The sequence below is a fragment of the Coregonus lavaretus genome, assembly GCF_964263955.1.
Source record: "Coregonus lavaretus genome assembly, chromosome: 39".
Classification (NCBI taxonomy): Eukaryota; Metazoa; Chordata; class Actinopteri; order Salmoniformes; family Salmonidae; genus Coregonus; species Coregonus lavaretus.
The window spans coordinates 9816821-9822989 of NC_140026.1; the positions used below are offsets into that span (position 1 = coordinate 9816821).

The 6169-nt window shown below is 44.8% G+C and overlaps 1 long non-coding RNA gene across 4 annotated transcripts; it reads left to right on the top strand.

Moving 5' to 3' along the window:
• Nucleotides 1-373: 373 nt before the first annotated feature.
• On the top strand, nucleotides 374-5740 carry LOC311112847. Of its 4 annotated transcripts, XR_014610918.1 has the most exons (13): nucleotides 374-452; nucleotides 943-985; nucleotides 1191-1284; nucleotides 1552-1599; nucleotides 1926-1975; nucleotides 2254-2307; nucleotides 2670-2718; nucleotides 3195-3231; nucleotides 3476-3534; nucleotides 3724-3787; nucleotides 4394-4445; nucleotides 4839-4881; nucleotides 5601-5740. It is a non-coding gene; the product is annotated as an uncharacterized lncRNA (long non-coding RNA). The 4 variants fall into 4 exon arrangements; XR_014610919.1 differs by lacking the exon at nucleotides 374-452 and having other exon boundaries at nucleotides 855-985; XR_014610920.1 differs by lacking the exons at nucleotides 374-452; nucleotides 3724-3787 and having other exon boundaries at nucleotides 855-985.
• The last annotated feature ends 429 nt before the right edge of the window (nucleotides 5741-6169 follow it).

The window sequence follows — 6169 nt, forward strand, 5'->3', positions numbered from 1 at the left end:
GTGGAGCGGAGCCCCATAGGACTTAAGGCCCTACCGACCCTCTCTAGTCTCGCTGAAGATAATATCTCGGGAGGCAGATTGAGGGAACGGGGTTCCTTATATAGGGACACCTGTACTCCTATTGGCTGTAGGTGTGTGCATAATTTTGTTTCAGGCTGCGTCTGCCTTAGGGCAGAGGGTAAACCACTAGGAGCATAGCTCCCCTATGGGGCTCCGCTCCACTCATAGAACTGGAGTTACACTCCGGTAACTAATCGTTTCTCACTGTCTCTGGCCCACACTCCAGTACAGTAGGTGGCGATAATGCGCCATAACGTTGGATGCCAACCGCCGATAAACCCTACCGAAGAAGAAGAAAAAGAAGAAGATCGTTTTTGTGGCTTGTCCTGTGTCAACTTGTTCATTTTCTCCATTCAAGATGCCGACGTTTCGGGAGAGAATGTGCCGCTCGGGTAAGCTGCTGACATGGTACAATGACTCACTCTGCGGCAATAAAATGATGCAAGCGAACGTTAGTTTAATAACTGGCTAGCTTGGTGTTTGTCGTTAGCGACTAGCTAACCACGTGTCATGTTGGTGTTAGCTAGTAGGCTAGCTTGCCAGTTAGTAGAAGTAAGTACACCATTATTCATAGTAAACCCAACGTTAGAGGTCTGTGCTACGGTGATGATAAAATGAACTCTCTCTTACCGAATCAGCCTTTGAAGAAGACACTTCTTTACCAGATTCTGAGTAGCATTTGGCCCCTGTTTCGACCCGTTGATTCCCATACTGGTACCCTATTCTCAATAGTGCAGTACTTATTAACATGGCTCTGGTCCAAAGTAGTACACTGTATTGAAAAAAAGGTGCCATTTGCGACGCTACCAATATCGTGTTCTATATGCCTGCATGTTGCCTATTTAAAAATGGAACTCCCTAACTTTTCCCCCTGATCAACAGAAATGCAGGACAGATGCCAGGGAAGTCCAGAACACATTGACATGTGAGTGCATTGACTTTTGTCCTGCTACTCAGTCCTTCACCTTAAAGAGATACTTTGGTATCTAAATGATGATCCTCAAAGACAAGCATATGTCTGATTTTTGGTGATGCTAACTTTGATCTGATGGCCTCCTTGCTATGTGTTCCAAAGCCTCTTGTAATATACAGGCTTGTAAGTCACTAATGTAGATGTGTCCTTTGCTTAGGTCTGTGTTGTTTGCAACATGACTTTGTGACTTCAAGGCATCTGAACAGAATCTCCACTTCGAGTTCCATTCCGGAATAGGAATGCGTGTGCTGGTGAGTTCCATTTGAGTTTGTTCACTGGTGTTCATGATAGTTCCAATGGCACCAAATCTGCCATGTGGTGCACTGCTTTTGACCATAAACCGGGGTAGTAGTGCACTATATATGACTCTCTGGCCTTTAAATGATGATCCATTGACAAGCATATGTCTGATTGTTTTGTGAAGCTACTCTTTGTTCTGATCGGCTCGATTTAGGAACATTCTATCCTCTCATAGAAGCCAAACTATAACTAACATTATTTTGTGATTCCTTCTGTAGGATACCTGATTCCAGACCATGACATTGATGTGCTTTCTGAAAATTCAGGTTTGTGAAATGTTAAGTCACTGGCTACATTTGAAATGTTACCCCATCTCCCTTAATGCACCTTGAAGGGTATTAGGTGGGACTTTGGATGCAGACTCTTTCACTAGCCCCTTTTGGTTGGCTGACTATACAAGATGGCCTCTTGGAATTACTGTTTAGTTGCCATGGGTACCGGTACATGCTACAGTCCCAATGATGACAAACTTAGCTCACTTTGAACCGATGTGAAACGACATGAACTACTGAGTGACTGTAGCTAATGCAGCAGTAATGTTTTTGATTTCTTAAGCATCGCACTAATAAAATCTATGCCTTTCATTCTACAGGGTTTGCGCTCTGTGGTCAGTGGAATTGCAAAATGGACTCAAACACACTGGTAAGTTGCGGTTCTAAAACGGTCTCAAATGGCTCCCTCTATAGTACACTACTTTTGATAGAGCTTTAAGGGCCCTGGTCAAAAGTAGTGCACTAAAGGGAAGTCTTTCCCAGAATAACAATCGTTCTCTGCGACCACATGATGATAAACTTTCTTGGAATCTCGTTCGTCTGAATTCCTGTTGACGTTAATGACCTGACACCCTGCAGCGTAGTAAAGAACGCTCGCTTGACTGTCTTGTTGCAGTCTAGTTACACGTCCTCCATTTTGTTTTACAGTGGACTGTCCTGAAACAAGATGGCTGGTGTTCTGGGCTGCTCTAAGCTATGCATGTAAGGAGCCATCCAGTCTAAATGGATATTTTAATACCAGTGTCTTGTCCTAAAAGTGGTAGTTCCAATTATCAATGTGTAGTTTGATGTCCTTTTTAAATATAGTATTAGTATGTACACAACTTAACTTAGCTGAACGCAACACCTTTGTAGTTTGAGTTATCTTGTCCCTCTGCTGAACATGATGAATATTCTCTTTGGAATCTCGTTCGTCTGAACTCCTGTTGAGAAAAGGAATAGCTGACTTCAGCAGAGGACTACGTAACCCTGTAATAAGGGCTCCTTATGTTGCGGCTAACACCTTCCTTGTACCTATCTGGTCCTCAGAAAGAAATTTAACCTGACGCGTTTTGTCTTGGTAGGTTTCCTCTGTATGTGGCTGGGCAGGGAGCCGTGCTGGCAACTAGACAGGTGAGTTTTGGTTAATATGAGGACGTTCAGTGACTGACTAGAGATGCGATGTCATGGGAAATGAATCTTAACCAGAGCCTTAGCCACGAGCTATTACCACCAGCCTAGTGTTAAAACTCACTGCAAACAAGTGTTGACGTTTGGTAGTCATGGTGACTCTGGCTCCTGGTGATGACACCCGCACGCGTCTTACGCCCTGCGTCAACGACAGAACCTGCAAAGGTGGACCCACTGGCGTTGCCAGGGCAACAAGGGGACGGCTCGTTGGGGTTACCAACTGTCTGATGGGACCAGAGACAAAACACATAAGATGGCTGTTGGCTCTGCATTGTTTATCTAAAATGGCTGCCATTTTGGTTTCAGTAGATGCGGAGTAATTCACAAAACGCTAGTAGCAGCACAAATCACTGGGGTGGATGGGCTACTCGGACGTAGTCGGGTTTATTTCTCCCTAACCTGTTTCTGTTATTTTACAGTACCATCAATGCAGTTGAAGCAGGATGGAGTCTGAAGGTTAGTATTCTAACGTCCAAGTAACTCCATTCTTGACCTGATGTAGTACAGGGTCTTTGTCAGCACTTTCCCATATTTAGTCTCTCAGGGTGATAGTGCTGCTCTGGGATCAGTTCCCTTTTTATTTTAGATTATATTACCTCCCTGGTCTGATGTAACAATCAGTTTCCCCCCCTCTGATCTATCAGACAATAAAGCAGTCTTTAATGTACTGCTGGTCATGTTTATTCCTTCTCCCCTTCAGGACCTGACGGTGGTACCAGACTAGTCACTAGTAGACACTTGTTACTGCACTACCTCAAGGTGTGTATGATTTGACCTCACTTCTGTCCTTTTTTTTTATAATGTAGAAGTGATGATTTCCTATTACCGCCCCAGTCTGATGTTAAGCTGACTGATTGGTTATCGAACTGATCTATAGAGATGGGGGGGCAACTTTGATGTACTGCTGTTTTTAGCGCATTAATTTAGATTTAAAATCTCCTCTTCCAGGTCCTAACTGTGGTACCAGATTGGCCACTAGAAGGAAACTCTTTGCTGTGAAATGAAGTCAAAGGTGTGTAATTTAAGTTATTAGGTGTGGAAGTGTAGCACAACCAGCTGGCAGATGGTGCCGTTTCATTTGTCATCTGCGTCCAACTGCAATCAATGCTACTTTCTGACGTTCAGCCAATAAGGTTGCAGCGGTCTCTGGCTGAAGGCAAGGCGCAACATGAGTAGTTAGCATTAGCCAGTCTAGCGTGGTGGAAAAACGTATTAAGACTACGCATGTTTGGATGCCAGGGGACAAACTGAATAATAGATGTGAATGGAATAATGGTGCTGTCTGCCTGCTGGTTTGGGCTAGTAGAAGTGATGATTTCCTATTACCGCCCCAGTCTGATGTTAAACTGACTGATTGGTTACCGAACTGATCTACACTACAGCAGTGTTTCCTGGTCCTGGGGACCCCGAGGAGTGCACATGGCTCTTGTCCTAGTTCTACACACCTGACTCAAATAATCAGAGGTTTGAGTTGGATCAGGTGTGTAGTGCTAGGGCAGAAACTAATGTTGACCTCTTTGGGTCCCCAGGGTTAGAATTCCACTGCTGTAGACTGATCCCGTGTCTGACCACTAGTTCGTTAAATGTCACTTCATGCTCTCCTACTTTGTCCCTCTAGTGTTCTGCCCCCCCACCTGGTTGAGGTCCTAGTGTCTGCAGTCTATGGAAAGGTGGGTGACTTGTTTTGACCGTATCTTAAACCACCTTCCACATGAAGCATTCTGGAATGTCGTATGATGAAACCAATTGCAACATCCAGTCAGGTGACAATCCAGTCCAGTGCTCTTGGGCTGGATAAGGTCTCGTCTCCCATCGGCCCTCCTGTGGGTTGGGCAGGCACTGACAAGCCTGTTGATTAACTGGCGACAGGGGTAAGGTGGGCTGCCTGCCTGGAGGGAGGGTGTCTGGGTGGGGGGCTTGACCCCGGACCCTGGACCACTGGCTGGATGGCTGCAATGACTGAACAAAATAAAGCTGATCTCGTTTCAGAATGCTCTGCATGTAGTCTAGTCATCTAAGATTGGGATTATTTGGTTTTCAAACTGTTCTGTTTTTTTTTCTAGCTCGTTGGCTGTTGAAGTGATGCTGTCCTGGTGGAGTGGGAAGGTGTGTACTGGTTACGGTTCCAGTTTTATAATGCACTCAGTATAGAGAACACATTCCTAATATTGAGTTTGCCCTCAACAGCCTCAATTTGTCAGGGCATGGACTCTACAAGGTGTCGAAAGCGTTCCACAGGGATGCTGGCCCATGACACAACTGTGGGTCGGCGTTGGCTGGCTGTCCTTTGGGTGGTGGACCATTCTTGATACACGCTAGAAACTGTTGCGCTTGACAAACCTAAAAGTGTTGCAGTTGACACAAACCGGTGTGCCTGGCACCTACCGTACCCCGTTCAAATGCTCTTTTGTCTTCTCCATTCACCCTCTGAATGGCGCAAATAAACAATCCATGTCTCTTCATCTCTAATTGATGTTTAACAAGAGACATCAATGGGGAAGCTTTCGCCTGGTCAGTCTGTCATGGCAAGAGCAGGTGTTTGCTGTTTTGTACACTGTCTATGTATTATAATGGAAAGGGGCCCAACTTAATATTAGGAAGAAGTTCTTAATGTACGCTACTGTTGCATGGTCCTCTTGGACGTCCCACTGAACCATGCAATGTGTTCCACACCACATACTCTGACGTGATGAGTTCTCATTACCGCCCCAGTCTGATGTAAAGCTGACTGATTGGTTACCCCTCTGATCAAGGCATCTCATAGCTTGTTTCCTTGTCCCTACAGTGTCACCAGGATTTAATTCTCACCCTATTTTCCCCTCTAGTGCTCGTGTTGTCCACCGGCTCGCACTCCTGTTTGGGCAGCAAGGAAGTGGGGCAGTCTCGTTGGAACTGGGAAAACCAGGCCAAGTCAATTCAACCCCTGACTATGTGTTTTGCTGAATAAATAAATCTACAAATGTGATGCTTTTTTTCTTTCTTTCTTGTCAGTAGGAAATCAGACTTGGTCCATTTGGCCATTTTGAATGAGCCATTTGGTGTGCTGAATTCAATACTGAACAATTACATTTCCGGTCATCTCAAATCTTTACACATTTATTCTAAGTGGTTCTAAAGCAGATGTGACCGTTTTCACTGGCTATAGAAAGCAGACTTATTTTCCTTATTTGAAGCCATTGATTTGTTTTTGAAAGGGTGTTATTGTAGGCAGCATGTTCAGGCTCCAACCCCAGGCTGGGTCAGTGTATAGATAATATATGGCATAACGGTTAATTTATGCTGCAATCCATACTGCCAATAATGGTGGATGAGGTGTTCGCTCAGGCGCTTTTCCATGGGGGGGAAAAAGGTATGTTTCGGTATATTTAACTGGGTGGATCACATTGACATCAAT